The sequence below is a fragment of the Coturnix japonica genome, chromosome 4 (assembly GCF_054131305.1).
Source record: "Coturnix japonica strain WE chromosome 4, WE-NBRP24, whole genome shotgun sequence".
NCBI lineage: Eukaryota > Metazoa > Chordata > Aves > Galliformes > Phasianidae > Coturnix > Coturnix japonica.
The window spans coordinates 56,141,595-56,160,194 of NC_140666.1; the positions used below are offsets into that span (position 1 = coordinate 56,141,595).

General features: G+C 38.0%; 2 long non-coding RNA genes across 4 annotated transcripts in view; one reads left to right on the top strand and one right to left on the bottom strand.

Annotated features, from left to right (window-relative positions):
• LOC107313548 (uncharacterized) overlaps positions 1-18,600 on the bottom strand; it is a 203,486-nt gene that overhangs the window by 70,961 nt on the left and 113,925 nt on the right. The window lies entirely within an intron of this gene.
• Positions 16,786-18,600, top strand: part of LOC146761081 (uncharacterized) — an 85,426-nt gene continuing 83,611 nt past the window's right edge. For both annotated transcript variants that reach the window (XR_014945889.1, XR_014945891.1), the window contains exon 1: positions 16,786-16,891. This is a non-coding gene — a long non-coding RNA (uncharacterized LOC146761081). The remainder of the gene's footprint in view (positions 16,892-18,600) is intronic.

Genomic DNA, 18,600 nt, shown 5'->3' on the forward strand with positions numbered 1-18,600 from the left:
AGTAGAAATTCAGAAGCCATATATTAGATTCTCAAATATTTATCAAAGAATGACTTGCCTTCAAATTCAAGAATTACTATGAGACACATAAAACAGTTCAGAACCCACAAATCATCACAGAAATAATCTGACTCTTTAGCAATACCTAAAACTTCACAAAAAGGCAGCGCTACAACAAGAAGAAACAACTTCCACTATCATTCAATCCCAACAAAACAAGCCGCAAGTACAACCAGTACAAGACCTGGCAGAGCTGAGCAGGGGGAAGTTCTTCTTTCCCTCACGGCCAATGCAGTGAATTACTCCATTCTACACTTCACATCCTATCTCTTAATTTTCCTCCCCTATCTTCTTGCGATCTTCTCTCTGCTCTTTCTTCATTTTTCATTCCTCATCTACTTTTTGTTTCACCATTTTGTTTTCTCAATTCATATTCCTAAGTTGCTGCCTTGCTGTGGTAATGATCACACTGAAATACATCCACACACATATCCGCACACACTGAGGATACCACCACACACCTGGCCAGTGGTGAGCTGTAATCAAGGAACTTATGCTTTGGGTACTTCCATACTTCTTATAGACATTTTGCTTCTAGCGGGAAAGATCCATCCATTCTTACATTGCAATGGATTTGTTCCTTCCCTCATTCCCTCTTTGTTTTACCAACATGAACTTCAGATACATTTGACATCTATTAAAAAAAATAAATAATAATAATTCTCTGAGAAATGTCTAATAGGTCAAACAAATCAATCTCCATGCTCTTTGTTTATTCTTCCTCACTGATTTCAGACAGATGTATATAAAATCAGTGCAGTTAAAAAAGTAGAGGTCCACCATACTTCAGCTCAATACAATTTAATAGTTGTTGACAGAAACAGACAGATTGCTAAGTTGATAAAATTGCCCTGACAGCCAGCACTGGGTTTGGGACTACTGGTTACCCAGTGAGGTTGTGGAGTCTCTTTTCCTGGAGATATCCAAAAGCCATCTGGACATAATCCTGGCTAATATGCTTTCCCTGCCTGAGCAGGGAAGTTAGACCAGATGACCTCTAGAGGTTCCTTCCAAACTCAGACATTCTATGATTCTGTGAGTGGAATCTTCCAGAATCTGTTGTAGGTATTGCCTTCATGGGAAATCCTAACATACCCAAAGCTATGCACACAAGTGAGTATTTTCTGAGTCAAAGGCACAGTTATTAAAAACAATGTGAGCAAATATTCTTCAAAAATAAAATTAATACAAATGTATTATGGTCATTTTTTATGCAACAGTAAGGATATTACTCTGTAGTCTCCTACATTACAGTTGATCTTTGGATTGAATGTTACTTCATTATTTGCTATTTTTGAAAATGGTTACAAAAATCTGTCAGTATAAATCAATATAATCAAGTTTCTGGATAATGAATATTGAGTGCAGGATATGATTCCTGACTACAGAAAAAAAGTGCTTCTTTCATTGGATTTTCTGTGGTCTGGCTTACAAAATGTTTTTTAAAAACCTACAGAGAAACATGGAACTATGGGAACAGATTTCTTTATTTCCAAATCTTTCCAGTTCCCCAATATCATGTCCTCTGCACATTTCATCTTTCCTCTCCCTTGCTCAAGGATACAGTGAACTAATGCCTCTTCTCTGATTAAAGCAGTGTGGATTTCTTAGAAATCCAAGTTAGTGCTACACAGAATGAGGGTGTATTTAACTTCTTAGAAATACAGCTTGTTTTTACCATATTCATGGCATCCAGATCAATAAATCATTTAAATCCTATGGGACTAAAACTTCCCTAGGTGCAGAGGTCAAACTACAGTGAAACTAGGAAATATCAATTTCTCACAGATGTGCAATTAGAACATCTGTTAGTGTCCTCTGTGCCTATTAAGATGTTTATTCTGTTAATTGTAGGCAAAACATAGCTGTTGTATTTTTGTTTTTGTTCTAGCACAAGGAACTTATCATCCTATATTCAGCTTAAGCAGGACAATTAGTCACTGCAATATTTTTAGTGCAGGGTATTAAGTCTGGCAAATTTTGCATCTCAGGTGCGAGTTTGCTACATTTTCTGCCATAAACTCCATACAGCAGAGACATCAGTTCACCAGATCATCTTCTTTTTACATGTATAAATCCAATGAGTTTCTACTTTGTAGCTGTAATGAGAAGCTGACGGGATTTTATATGGCTATTGATCTCAGGTAAGCCAACTAATCAGAAGTCTCCTAGACTCCAATCTTGCAAACATGTTACAAGAATGTTTAGCTTTGAGTTTGTGAGTAGCGTGCACCCTACCAGTGCTTGTATCATACAAAATTAATGAAAAGTGTTGTAAAGAAAACTCTGTCCACAGTGGTAGATGCCTGGTAAGTCAAACTGAGGCCTCTGAGTATATTTCATGCAGAACAAATATTTGCAGGACAAAGGTATTACAAAATGAAGGAAGGAACACCAGACTAACACTGCTGCTTATGACAGAAACTTGGCATGTTATTTAATTTCTCTTTTTTTCACTTCCTCTGTCCATCTCTGCAAAATCAGTTAATAGATCCAGAGATGAGTATCAGTTTTAATAAGTGCTAAACACACAATTATTGCTCCTCTGGGGGGGCCAAAGCTTCCTTACTAAAGACAATTAGGATGTGAATTGGCTCTGATTAAAGCTAAAAACATGCAAACCGCAAATCCATATGCTGTTATTGACAAATAACTGTAGACTCTAAAAAGGATGCACAGTCTAACTGGCTTTGAACCAAAAACCGTAATTTCCATTGGTGCTCTTGCATTAAGAAAAGTGACGTGCTGATCTGAAGTGTCCAAGGCAGGAATAGCTGAAAGCATGTTGACCTTCCCACTTCTGGTACCACCACACATTTCAGAAAATACCCGAGCAAGGCACTGGCTCACAACAAAGAAAGTTTCTAAGAAGTATCTTCTTCACTTGCCTTATTAAAATACAAGTATTACTTTTCAGCCAATTCTTTCTCAAATACATAATCATTAGAAATGTCAGCAAAATAATAACTGAAGGGTGCTTCCTGTTAAATTTGTTAATAACCACATCCTCTGCTAATAAACACCTAAGCCTTTGGCCTCAAGTTTATTTAGCCCAGGATGCGGATATTATTACCTCATTAAGAGGAAACACCCTCAAGATATTATTTAAGTATCTCCAGAAGAAAAAAACAGTTGAATGAATGGGATGTTTTGCCCAGCGATTTAAAAATCACTAAGTGAATTTTAAAACATTCTACAGCAACCAAGGCAATTTCAGAGGCAAATCAACGAAAATTAGATTTACATTACACAAATAATTATTTCTTACATTACAGCATTCAGTTGCCTTTGTGTTTACAGGAACAAACTGAAGCCAGGAAGAGGAAAGATCTTTGTTGCATTTCCTGGGCACTGAGAATTTATCAGTAAGCTGATAACTATTGGCTTTTCCATTATCTTGTCTTTTTTGCTACGATGGAAAATGTTGGATATACTGAGCTTTGCTTTCCCCCTTCAAAAAAGGCTGGTTTTAAATGAAATATGAAACAAGATCAGTTCATAAAGAATTGTACATACAGTGCATATCAAATCAAGATCTATTTATGACAATTAAATTTAAAATAGATATATGTTAAAAATATGTCTGTAAATCCCTTAATAATGACAAGCATCAGACCAGGAACTGAGTGAGGCCTATTTCACTGCCTGTTGCTCTTGCTTAAGTCAGCAAAACACAATATGGAAAGTCAAACTCACTGTCTCTGACAACATCCTCATTGGCAAACAGGTAAATCGCAGCCCAGACAGGTGAACACAGAGATACGTGGATGAAAATCTGGCTGAGCTGATGGGCTTAAAGGGTTATCCAGTACAATATCCAGACAAAGACTGGTCACCAGCAAACATAAGACGGTGCACTAAATTTATACTTATTTACAAATATTAAGTCTCAGAGTAATTCTGTGCAATACTGTGTGGAGTCATCCACAAAGAGTCTTCAGTAAAACCAAAGACACCACAGATTCCTGACAATCAGTTTACTTCTTATACGGCAGGAACGTACAGTGACTCCACAAAGGCTTCACTCAATGGGCAATAATAAGAGCTTAAAGTGAAACATCAATAGTGGCATTCATGCAATTATTCATACACTTACTGCCCCTCCAAATTCAACTTACTCATAGCTCCCCAACCTGGTTACTCATCCCACTTCCTCATCAAGTATTTGGAAAACAGTTAAATAACAAAATGGCACGGATGATTTTATGTCATGATTGACAAAATAATGGAAACTTTACCCTATATATTATTATTTTTTAAACTGGCAATTATTTTTACTACAGATAAGAACTGGAAGATGCCATAGCTCCAAATTTTGTGGGTTTTTTTTAAGCATGCTTTGTTTATGCTCAAGTATCCAACATGAATTAAATATACAGCTGTCGTCTCGCTGTTAAAGACTGGCACATCATTAAAGATGGATTTCCATGTAATCACAGAAACTCCCAAGCTATATAAAAGCATGAAAACAGTCCCTTCAGCAGAACTCATTCATCAGCAGACTCACACAGTTCGCCTTTCTGATTTTAAACCTAAGATTGAAAATACGTCACAAATGCTGGGATTTTGTTTTCCCTTTTCCTGCTTTTCTAATCAAGACTCTAGCAAAAACTACCAAAAATCTCATTAGAAGTCTATTCCTTTATTTTTAACTCATTCCTCATTGTTAGACTTTCTGCAAGCTTGTTAAGGTTTTCAGGTTTTGTTTGTGGTTGGTTGTTTTTTGTTTGTTTGTTTTTTTTTTGTTTTGTTTTTTTAATGCAGGTGTCAATGGAAAGATGAACAGACTTAAATATAAGCTTTTGAGCTTTGGATCTCATAATGTTCACAATCTGAAAATCAGAAAATGAAGCTTGACATCTAATTTTATTTTATTCTTTTTCCTCCACACTGACATATAAAAATACAACATTAGAGCAGAGGTAAGACTCAAGGACATCTGTTGTGGACTTTGGAGAACACAGCAGTGTTGGAGACAAGACTGACCAGTAAGTGGAAGCTGCAAAGGGCAGCCAGGGAAAAGTGTCAGAAAATAGATCCCATTAATTTGAAACACCCAAGGGACCTCAGGAAGGGACTGGTCACTGTGTCTGTGCAACCTAAGGAAGGATTAAGAGCTGATGACTATCCTGACACACAAAAAGCCTCACCAAACTGGCCATTAAGAAGGTGGGGAATGACTGAGGATTTTCAGAGCCAGCCACAAAGAGCTGGTTTTGCAAAAGCAGAGGTTTCTCTACTGGGAGAGAAACTGACAACATTCTGAACTCTAAGCTCTTCCTGACTTACTCATCAGTGTTTATGGCATTAGGGACTTGACAGTGGCTTTCATAGACCACATCACCCTCTTGCTAAATATTTTTCTCCAGAACTTCACAGCCAGGTGTTGTAAACAGTGATCCCATCATCCACAGATAGAATATGAGCACAGGCAGAGAATATTTAGGAAAAGCCACTTTAGAAAAGAGGTTCTGCACAAATGGAAGTGGTGAACAGAGAACAGTCTGAAAAATGTGATTTTGAGAGAAGTAGAGAAACGTGCTTTGGAAAATGTCAGTTCCCATCAAAATATAAATTATTTCTTTTTTGGCCACAGCACCTGCTCTTCTTTCTCCTCCACCCTCAAAAAAAGGACAATACTTTCAATTTGATTTCAATACCTTAATTGTGTAGTAACATGAATACAGTAATTTTAAAATAAACAACAGGTCTATTATTGAAAATGCAAGGTTTAGGGCGAATTGGTCATTCCGTTAGCTTTCCTAATGCAAAATGCTGAAAGATATTACTATTTATATTATAAAGGAGGCCTTTTAAAGTGAGAAAGTCTAGCAGGAGTACACCCACATCGTATCAGCTGTTATGAAATGATGCCAATACTGTTATGAGATACTCATTCTTTTTAATAGGATTATTATGAAATTAGCAGTTAGTTACAATTTTTAAAAGGCACTGCTTATATTTTCTAAGGCCATGACTTATACAAGAAATTATACAATTCATTGTTAATTTGCACATAGGTTCCTCTGGAAGGAAAAGAGACTGGAAAAGGAGCAAAAAAAAACAACAAAAACCCTTCAAAACTAGAAGAGAAAACCACCTGAAGAGTTCCACACTGGAACTCTGAATTTGGAATTCATAAGGCAGATGAAAATGATTTCCAGAGGTCAGACCTAATCACTGGGATTCTTAAAACTCCCAACCTGTGTGCCACGTCTTCCTTTTTAGGGCTTGCTTAGCTTCCTGTATTTGAGCCAGTCAAAATGTTGGGTAGGTTTCTTTTTTATTTTCAGTTAAAAAACAACTAACGAATACAGATCATTCTATAAGGGCCCCTTGTAAGGCCACATCTGCAGTACTGCATCCAGGCCTCAGGGCCCCAGCACAAGAAGGATGTGAACTGGTAGAAGAGTTTCAAAAGAGGGCTACAAAGAGGATCAGAGGGCTAGAGCACCTCTCATGGAAACATGTTGAGGGATTTGGGCTTATTTTGCTTGGAGAAGAGAATGCACAGAGAAGACCTCATCATGGACTTCAAGTACTTGAAGGGATCTTACAAGCAGGAGGGGAATGGACTTTTACACAGTCAGTGGATAGGAAAAGGAGGAATGGCTTTGATCTAAAAGAAGGGAGATTGAGGTTAGATGTTAGGAAGACATTTTTTACTCAGAGAGCAGTAAGGCCCTGACAGAGACTGCCCAGAGTGGTTGTGGATGTCCCGTGCCTGCAGAGATTCAAGGTCAGGTTGGATAGGGTCTTGGGCAGCCTGATATGGTGGGTAGCAACCTGCCAATAGAAAGGGGTTTGTACAAGATGATCTTTAAGGTCCCTTCCAACCTAAAACATTCTGAAGGTAGAAAGAGCCACGTCCTGTCCCTCCCTCAATACTCTTATCATGCTGAGATATTTACTAGTTCCCAAAATATGAAGCAAGTCACAGAAGGGCTAGGGGAATCAGAATTTCAGATAGTAATCTGATGCTTTTTGCCTCAAAAACTGCAAAATAACCCAATAATGCTGCCCACTAATTACCCCACATTCCCATGTTTTGAAGGCTTACAAGGAATGAGCTCGGTGCTGCTGGCACCCCAGATGGAGAGCGGGGCAGAAGCCAGGCGTGCGGAGCATCTCAGGGCACTGCTACCTGCACTCCTTCCTGCTGAGCCTCTGCCAGCAGCCTCCGCCAGCACAGCAAAGCCATGGAGGAACTGAACGGCATGTTTGCAAGCTAAACAGGAAGGGGAGCATGCCAGACACTTACATCACCTGACAGATGTGCTTCTCAAGCATGCAAGTTTATTTAAGGCTTTTTCATGGTGTGTGCTGACCCAAAATCAATAAATAAATGAATAAATAAATAAAAGGGGGAGGGACAGGGGGGAGAAAGGAAGGAAGGAAAGAAAGAGAGAATTGGTGTCATGCTCAACATGTTTTGCACCCTGTAAAAGGGAATTAAGTGACTGAAGCTCCCCGCCTCCCTCTCCTTTATGTCTGGAAGTGAGCCCTTCTGAAACACTATAGCTACTGGCTGCACAGCCACACATAATAACATGGTAGCAACACATAAACCTGTCAGTCTTGGATGGAAATAGATGGTTAGGCTGAGGGGGTAAACAGACTAAATCAATTTGAACATGCATGTTAAGGACTGTGAAAGGGCAGAGTTTAGTGCTGCTAGGCTGGAAAACATTTGTCTCTGTCTCGTTGTATTTCCCTGCCATTCAGCGGCATCCACCCACAGGCCTCTCGCTTGGCTCCAGTCGGGCTCCACGGCTGATTAATGGCAGCTGGAGGTGTCCAGTAATTTCCTCACCTTATAATAAACTACAACCCAAAACAGAGGTTCCCCTCAGGCCCACATTTAACATAGCTCTACTTACTACCAGGAGAAAGCCAATTATCATGTGTCTACTCACGGCTTGCAGATAATGCAGGTTTAAGTGGCTTTGAGAGGTTACTTAGTTGACTTTGGGCATATCATCTTTGTCTATGGCAGAGTAAACAAGGCTCAGATAAAATCTGCATCACTCTTTCAAAGGAACTGTAAAAAAAGAAAGAAGGGGGAAGGAAAAGGGGGCATCCTCATAACTGGAGTATAGCCTCCTTTAAAAAAAATCTTAGCAGCAATGTGATCTTAAAAACAGAGCGATTTTCTTTCTCTAATTCAAAACCCAGGGTCACCAACACACACAATTACAATTTCAGTGGCTGAGGCTTAAGCAATCAGTCTGGCTCACCACTTCCTACCCAAGGGTGCCCAATAAAGTGTTTTATATGAAGAGACATCCTTAACAAGAACTTTTCCAGATTTTGCTAGCAATTAATGCAGAGCCTTGTTACTGAAGGAGTGGCATGGGTTTGTGCCTCAGTATTGAGTACAAAGGCAGTATTGTTGACATGGTCATCATTCCGACTACACAGTATTACCCCTACATTTGTAACAATAGCTGTCTAATAATCAGTCAACAAATCATGAGATTAATGTCTTTTTTTTTTCTTTTTTTTTCTTTTTTTTTAATGTTGCTTAGGTTTGTGACAACATATCTATTTAATATATACTTATCTTCTCAACTATCTTCTTGATTAACAGCATGGAGGCCTGGCTTCCAACAATTGATATTCAAGACCCGCCTGAACGCCTACCCGTGTGACCTGGTGTAGGGAATCTGCTTTGGCAGGGGGTTTGGACTTGATGATCTCTGGAGGTCCCTTTCAATCCCTACGATTCTGTGATAGCCATATTCAGAGCACAGAACTATTCTGTGTGCACCCAGCAGACTCCCCTGTAGTCCAGGAGTCGCCAAAATGTAGTGCAAGGCATTAGCCTTGGGTAATGGGTAAGAAGAGTTTATTTTACCAGTAGCTGATTGCAGTTTCTTTTCCCTAGGATGCAGAGGTGAAGCTGACAAAAGCAATGAGTGGAAATTATGTATTCTGTATACAAAAGAGCTTGTAACTTGGTGATAAAGCACCATATGCTGTATGAGCATGTGCATAGCACTGTATTTGAATAAGGAATAGTAATGCCACTGAATGCAGATTTCTACTTTTCATGTATATAAGTGAAAGAATATCAAATTAGATGTACAAAGAATACTGGAATGATATTTGGTTTATACTGCCCAGCAAAAAGAAGGAATAAGTCTGAGTATCCCACTGTTTCAGCACATAGGCTATAGCAAGCAATGCAGATGCCAACATTCTTGCAGTAGGACTTCCTTTCTATAGGGACAGGATACACACAATGCCAAGAAAAGGAAGTGAATGGTGTTCCATATGGTTTGACAGGTCCTGTTAATACCTGCAGTTCTTAATCTCTGTCAAAATGTGAAAATGAAAAAAAATGTGTCTGTTTATGTGCACTAGTGTGCTTTTCCACAGGAACAAATCCAATTAGCATGTGGACACTGAGGAAAGATTGTCAGACACAGAGCACTGCTGGCAATGTCTGGTCACACAGGCAACTGCTGGCACTAGGGGATTAAAAGGTAACATAATGATTTCTTTAAAAGTATTACAACAGCTTGGGAGGAAACCCATTTTCCAGACATCTGTGCAAATGGATTTTCCATTCTCTTCAAAGGTTTTTTCTATCCCTCCTCTATCTTCCCTCCCCGAGGCATAGATAATCATAAAAAAAAAAAAAAATTAAAACAATTCTAGATGTTGCTTTTATGCTATCCCATATGTAAAAGGCATTTCTGCCAGAGATGTCACTACATGCAACTTCGCAATAATTTAGAAACTCAGTAAGTAAAAACAGGGAACAAATGCATAGATACAAAAGGCATTACTTCAGGAATTGGTGTTTTCAGTTGTGGTGGAGAAGCCATTTCATGGAAGGTACTGCTTCTAACCATCAAATTACAAGCAAAGCCAACTTCAAGCAATGCTTTCTAAAGGCACAGGAGGAGGGAAGCTTGTTTCATCAAAAAGCAAAACTGCTCGTGTCTTTTTTCACTGTTGTTCTAAGTGCTGAGGCTTAAGCACAGAGTTTATATCTCTTCTCAAAGAGGGGTTTCTACATAAAATGTCACATTACTTTTACAATCTCAAAAGTCTACATATGTGGCAGGTCAAGCCTACACATGAGTGATTGCAGGACGACACCGGAAATTATACTTTCCACAGCCACATAATTCTATTTAAAATTACTAATGCCCTAAATTCGAGGCCATGTGAAATATCAACTCTTCCAAATACACAGACAGTACACGGCTTATTTTCTAAGAGTACTATAATCTTTCTGACTGAAGAAGGGTCTTTCTCCCATATTGGACAGCAGAAGTTAGGCATAGAGGCAGGTAGAACAGATTTCCAAATACTGTCTCAGAAGCATAGCAATTTTGCATGCTCAAGAATAAGCAACCATGATAATTTAACATCACACAGTTCAGCAACTTCCTAATACAAACTGCAATAGACCCGCTAGAAGAAGTTGCAGAAAGGTCTCATCTCTAATTAGCAAATAAGCAGCACAGTGAGCATGAACCATGCAAGAATTGAATCTCATGAGTATTCTGTCACCATCAATATAGACTTGATGGTGATTGGCACTTACTGTATTAAGTTTTGTATTAAGGAGAAATAAATATTTTTTCCTCTGGATATTAATTATACATTTTACACAAGGCATTAAACAAATACTTTGCTGTCTCTGCATGGGAGAAGTGTTAATATGTTCTGTACTTTTCTTTCAGTATTATGCCAAATAAAAACCATTCTGTTCTGTAACTAGGCATACCAGAAGCAAACTCAGAGAGTGCACAATGCTGCCCAAGAAAAGGATATTTGTTGCTTAGCAAATGTAAGCTTTCCCATGCCATTTCTGTGTTCCCTGTCCCCATTGGTCACAGTCAGCCAAAGCACTCCTAGGTAATAGTAGAATCAATCACAGAATCATCAAGGTTGGAAAGACCATTAGTCCAATCCATCTGCCCATGCCTGTGACCACTCTAGACTGTGTCACTCAGCATGACATCTACCTTTTTCTTGAACATCTCCAGAGATGGTGACTCCAAGTAAGCTGCTGTGCTGTATATTACATACCAGTCCATAAAGGGTCAGTTAATGGGACAAGAATTTATTGACAGCTGGCAGCCTTCTGGCCTGCCTCCTTCCTCAGGAAAAACAACCAGGGGAAGAATGGAGAAGATGCCTATTGCTTATGTGAGGAGTGAGGTGAGACCTCAGTCCTCTAGTGTAGGTCCCTTCAGTCCAGGGCATGTAGCCTTAGATACTACACTGCAATACCTACAGCCAAGCTACCTGTCTTAGAACACTTTCCAGAGTCTACAAAGAGAGGTGGGAATTTTTAAAATGGGATTCACTTGACCTGTTTTCAACATTTACGTAATCACCAGCTACCCTATGGAGTCAGCCTTTCCTATAGTAAAAGTTCCCATATTTACCCATTATCTATGAAAGCAGCTGAGGATAGTAAGTTCAAAGATGTAGAGATATACACAGTCATGTTATTTCTTCTCAGCTAAACACAAGGCCAACCGAGCCACACCTCTCCTGGATTCCTACTTCACCATGCCATATCTTTTTTGGCCATGCCTGTACCTTGTTCATGAAAAACAGTTACCTTAACACCAGTCAATGCTGTTGTTTCACCTTTGTGATACTTGTGCTGATACTGCTCTTAGGAGACTATGATTTACCTCCCATCCCACGTGAGATGTCAGAGCATGTTTGGTCTTTTTCATTAAGGAATTTTGTTAGGAAACACAGAATTTCTTCCTCCTGTCAATTTGTAGTAGCTATTATCATGGATTTGCTTTTTTTTTTTTTTTTTTACAACACGTACTGATGAGACATTTGAGATGAGCTTTGTGGTCAATATTAGTCAATCTATTTAAAAGAGGAAAAACAATAGAGAAAATGAGGTTTATAGGGGTTATCTAGCATTTCAGTAGTCTACGGTGTGATAAAGAAAGCACAAAATACCACAGAGCTTAGGTGCTGGGCCAAAGTGAATAGTGAATCTGAGACAGTAACAGTGATATTTCTTGTTATCAGTGATATTCAGAAAAAGATTAGAAAGGCTCTGATTTTATGGTATGGATAGTTAATTTTCAGGAACACCTTGCAGGAAAGTTTATGTTGTTGCATAGAAAAATGGTTCATTTAATTCTTTTTCTTTCAAGATATATACCAGTAAAAGGATCCAGGAAAAAAGAAACAAAACAAAACAAAAAAACCTTTTATATTACTGAAGAAAAACATTCCTAAAAAAAAGTAAAATACTAAAAGCAACTTTTACTCACAAAGTTTCCAGTGATTTTTTTTTTTACTGCCAGTATTATTTATATGGCTAAAATGCTCGCAAATGTAAAGCTCAGCACTAGAAGTTCTGACCTGTTAATCTTGCAGACGCTGAGACAGCTCTGTAACAGTTAATCTCCACATAAAATTCAAGTCTGATTTACTTTTCTCTCCACCTTCACCTTTTCCCGGTTTCATAAAATATCGTGTACTTCTGGCATTAGAGTCAGATCAGTACAGGACTGTGCTTAGCACAAAACGCAGAGCTAACGACCGCCATCCATATTTATTAGGAGGGACAAGAACATCCAGTGATTTTCTAGACAACAAGGAGCTATCTTACATTACTCATCAGTGCATAAGTGAAGCCAAAGCTGAGCATGATCATATAGACTATGCAAGTTCTTTCTATAAGCAAGAAAAACTTTATGGGTAGAGTTATATTTTCTCTTATACTATGCTATGTTAGGAAAAAAAATCTTTCAGGCACAGAAGTCCCTTTTTAAAGTCTTGTGAGGTTTTTTTTCCCCAAAATTAAGTCTATCCAACTAATAAAATCTGCTTCCCCCTTCTAATCTTTCCTTTCTGATATCCTGTAAACATCCTAGCTATAACAACACTACAATTTTCTGTACATCTTCTGGCTCCCCCTTTTCTATCAAATGAAATACGAGCTGCATGTCTCACAAAAACTGGTTGTAAAGCTACCTCTGCATCCACATTCAAATCCCCTCTGAACCAACCATGAGGGACTGCTAAAAACATAAGCTGCTGATGTGCTGTGACAGCTGGTCTGCCTCTCCCTGTACATTGGCTGCTGCTTACAAAAGGCCTGCAGAAACCGGTTTTTCATTATTCATTTTACTGGTTTCACATCTAGTCCAACAGGCCTCTGGTTCATGACCCAGGTTCCTAAGCGATACCATTAAACAAATAAATAATACTAATAAAGGTAGTCTGTATGGTGCCTGGGCAGTCTCTACATGGACTGCATCTTGTGCTATTTGGATTTTTATTCTTCTGAGGACAAAATGTTTTGGATTGAAATAAAGACCTCCCTCTGCATTGTAAACCTGGATGTTTCCAAAGGAAGGTGTTTGCACAATTGCAAATGACAATGACATTAAAATGCAGTTAACTTGAATTTGGGGCACATAATTAACCTCACTTGTAGCAAACTTCTTTCTTCTTCAGACTACACATAGACACCAGCCAAGAAAACTTATCCCCACTCCACTTGCAGCAGAAAAGTATATGCACCGTTCTGGAGATTTCCCCCCACAACAGAGCTGTTTTACTTCAGATTTGACCTAATGCCCACAAGTGCCAATCAGAATTTTCTGTCAGCTTTAATATACATGAAATTCTCTGACAGTTTTAATGGAATTAGTGGAGAAGAGATTTTCAGGCTTAGAAAGGCTCCTTAGTAAAGAGAGCTGGGAAAGCTAATGCCTTGGCATTGAGTTGAATCTGCCTCAAAGATGGACACAAGCCTACATTCGTTAATTTTATGTACTGAGGCTCTGGCTTACAAGCCTGCCTTTGAGCCCGGGAACCTTGCAAAGCTGGGCCGCACAGTAAAGGGGCTGAGCTCTTCACTGACCTCCCTAGCTCCTTCAAATGTCTACCAAAGCCATAATACTACTCCTTCTGTGCCAAGATTACGTGTTCCCATACTAGGGAAGGGGCGAACAAAGTCCAAAAGAAAAGGGAAAGCTGGTCTCCTGTCAGAGCCTAGGCTTATCTCAGCAGCTCCCTATTTTTAACTCGATTGCAAACGATATCTGTGATCAAAGGGCCAGAACCCCTGGAGGAGCTTAGGCGAACAGCGTGGTGGCCGCAATTCTTCCTGATGATTTGTAAGCAGGAAAGGACTTTTGACATGAAAGACAGCTTAAACAGCACAAGAATAGCAATAAACCAGCTGTAAAATGCTTAACATTGCCCTTGAACTAATGCAAATTGTTCCAAACAATTTTCTTTTCTTTTTCTTTCTTCTTTCTTTTTTTTTTCTTTTTTTTTCTTTTTTTTTTTTTTTTTTTTTGTTTTCTTTTGTTTTTTGCATTTTTTAATTTATTTTTTTTTTCCTTTTTGCAGTCCCTGCATGCCCTGCTGGGGCATTTAAACAGTCACATGCTCACCATACAAAAGCCTATATAAGTGGGGAAATACAGTGTACTAATGTGTTTAGAATAAGGGAACTAAACAAGGGCTACAATTCAGATCTGCTGCCTTCCTTTCTTTTGTTCAAGGAAGTGTTCTTTAATGACTAGCTTGTTTTGGATACTGACTGAGCTTCCAAACAGAAATGTTGAAGGGTAATTTATTAGCTTAAAATATTCTGTTAAGCAGTTGAGGAGTTAGTTAGCAAGTAAGAAAAAAAATCGGAATATTCTGAAAGAAAATTAGTAGGGTCACTGAATATTTTAGGTGCTTAGAAAACAGGAGTATTTGCACTCAGAACTTCAACAATAGTAAGGAAAGTTAAGAATATATGTTTATAGAAGTCACTTTTCAAGGGAGTGCTCTCTACTATAATCGCTCCCTACAAAAAATGTACAGCAAGAATCTTACAGAATCGTTTAAATTCACATTTAAAATAATTTCTTTGTTCTCTTACAGTAGAATTTTCATTTCAAGTAATAACACTTATCCTTATCACTAGCAATTAGTTACAATCCTTTTATAAACATCCAATATGGTATCAAATATTTATCCTGGTTGCAGGTAGAAACAGGAAGGACCAATGAGATCATTGCTTCATTTTCCCAAAATTTTTGAGTACTATGACAGCAGATGTATCAGCTTACAAAAAACCATCAGCAATCAGAAGTTGTTTGATGTGCATGTGTGTGTTTGATAAATCAAAATTATCTGGTACATCCATTCTCTTGTATTTCTTTCTGACAAAGCTTGTGGCCTTAGAACACCTTTATTTTTCCTCAGAATCATTTTCATTCCTCATCACTGTTACTCATGTCACTATGTCAAACATTTGTATTAAGAAGAGAAGAAACATAATGAAATAAATGGTTTTTCAAAGAGTGTTTAAGTATGGACTTCTGTTCTTACTTTGTTTCATTTGGATTGTTGTCATTTTTTAGTTTGGATATGTTATGAAATAAGTATTAAATTTGCAAAGTTTTACAGCACCTTTCCCAACTAGCAAAGAAGGTAACTGCCCAGCTTTGTTTCTGCTTTTCTTAAGACTAATTTTTTCAAGTGTTAGAGGTTAATAACACTTATTTCATCCATTGCTGGGATCTAATAAAAGCAGTGGGGCATAGCATTCTGTAAAACCAGGCAATAGAGGAAATAACACTAATGTTAACCTCTAACATAAATGTAGTGGTAATTACCCTGGTCTACTTTAAAAATGAATGCCTTTTGTAGTTCCCCAGGCGGCACGGCAAAAGATCCCTCTCTGTGTTCTAGGCAGCCAACAATTTCCCAGATCAAGAGCAATCTATGCTACCCATTCCTGCTTCCTGCATATACTTTTTAAGCCATACTTCACAGTAATTGACAAAGATGTCACACAAAGAATATGCAAAAGAATAAGCACACTAGTACAGTCATAAAAGGAGCAAACAGCCATAGCTACCTTAAATGTACATATTTAAGATGCAATAGCATCTTCCTGCCAAAACATTTTCCCTACTTTTCCTCTGTCTGAGATTTAAACAAAAATATACTCCAAATGAATTCATAGTGAAATAATTGAGATCTTCTCATGTCTGCTTAGATATATGGAGTTTTTATTAATTAAATATAAAATGCAATTTTATTTTTAAATAAACTTTAAAAAACTCTCTTGTATGACTTCTGGAATAATCCAAGAAATGTGTGCAAATATTCTTTGTCACATTCTTTGGCACAGCCCAGCCTTAGTATGTTGATACTATATGTCAAAAATAGAATTTCACTTATATCCACAAATACATTCTTGAGATTTACCTTAATTTCCAAAGCTCTTCATGTTTGATTGGAAAGGCCATGGCCTCTCCATAGACCTCTATGTAGAGATCTAAGCCATTACACAATACTTTTTACCCCGTGTTTAGGAGCTCAGCACACATTACCATACCAAAGCATTAAATGTATAGCAGGACTAAGCTAGAACAACATATTCAATTTCAAATATACTATCACCAATCCAGCACCAAACCTTCTTCTCTGGTTTTAAGAGCATAAGATCCAGACACTACTATAATCTTTTTCTATTATACAATGTAATAGTAATTCTACACAGAGATACCCTCACAGATCATTTTCAGAGAGGGATTATATGAGAACAGACCAACTTGGTTGTTGTGACAGTGTTGTAGCACACTGAGGCTCACCTAGAACTCTGGACCACTGTTCTAAGGAAATGCTCTTATCCCTCTCACAGGCTTTGAATCATTCAGTAACGCCCCAAAACAGTAAAAAAACTTGTACTATATTTCACTTCTTTCAAAATTTCTCTTACTATCTGTTAGGACCATGAGAGACTCAGGAGTCCTGAAGAGTGCTTGAAGAAAAATTACTTCCTGAAAACTGGCCCCCTGTTATGAGCAAGGTATGAACAAATAGAGCAGACAGAAAAAGTTGAGTGCAGGGTGTTGGTGATTATAAGCATATTGGTAAGTAATATTTTCATTCAAGTAAATTAAATGAAAAGCATATAATGATGGGGGAAGAAAAATACCTCTACAGATAAGTCAAAACTTGGAATGGAAAACAAAGGGGATTTTGATACATATACCTAACTTCTCTGAGTAAGCTTGAGTATATAACATAAAGTCAAAATAGAAAAACCTGCATATCCATCTAACCACCATGAGCTACCTGGTACAGATGGAGACTAGGACTATTTGATGTGCTGTCCCACTAATACTCTTCAGACGCATTACATTCACTAAATTCTTTTCTAATAAGGCAAGACAGCACAGTTCTTTTCTCTTGACATTTATGAAGCCTGCAAAGTGGAAACAATCAGTACTTTGTCAACACTTGACATTTAGTCTGACCTTTTTTTCATAATTATATTAGAAGGCTAGACTAGACCCCAGAACATTTGGAAACCAGCTGGATTTATAAACAGCCAAGTATACTTAAGTCCACTATACTCAACTGAACCAGCTCAGAATAAATTTAAACATTAGTAGAGAAATTCACAAAAATTGCAACACTGGAGAGCTGGCTTTTTTGTTGTTGTGTTCTTGTTTTTGTTTTTACAGAAATGGACACAGGGTCTATGCACAAAATACAGGTACAAACTATCCTCACAGACTGACTTTTTATCTGGCCTACAGTCGTAAAAGGAAGACAAAATCATGCAGGGTGGCTGATTATTGTGTTATTTGTTCATGTATTTTACTTATTTCATAACTTTGTTTTATTTTGAGGTCTCCTGCAAAACATGCTCAAATGAAAATACGCCCAATAGCTTCACAATATCTGGGAACTGATTACATCTGTTTGCAGAGGAACAACTCACATCTTCAGTATTTTGTTATATGTTTGAACACCCCAATGCAGATATTAACCATCTCTACCTAACAGATTTTCACTATATTCCAAAAGCAGAAGAACAGTTAGATTATCTCAGTACTCTGCAGCATTACTACTTACTTGGCCAATAGCTATGACTGTGGTATCATGGCTTTCCAGCACTTACTTACTGTTTAGGAGAGGTTCTCCCCTGCCCTATTAAAAAAGCATAGCCTGAAATAAAGGAAGAGAAAGATGACCTGGAGTGGAAATATGCGTTTCTTCAAGCATAGGAAGAGCTATGCCGCAAAGAAGTATTTTAGTATTTTCTCAAAACAATCATTCTGATGCATGAGAAATAGTACTACTGCACTCCAGGGGCTATGAAAGAAGGTATTCTGCTATACCTGCTGTGAACAAGGCCCCTGCTTTAATTATGTCTGAAGCTTGATGGCAAATATCCAATCCCCATGTGAAGGAAAGAAAAAGAGCTGGCATTTTTTTTTTCTATTCTTTTTTTTTTTTTTTTTTTTTTTTGGCTGATTATTCTGAGTCTTTGACACTTTGACCTTTTGTTCTCTATGAATGTGCCCTGGGTATACCTATAGGGTCAGCTGAAACTTACTGAGAGCAGTTAGGTCTGACTTTTTACAGACCTTTAAACACTCATCACAATGCCCAGTATCTACCTCACTCCCTCCTTCTCCTTTAGCACCAAGAGACAGAAATCAGTCCTTTCTGTTGGTGTGAACTGAAATCTGATGGATATATTAAAAATGCAAAGGGTTTATTTAA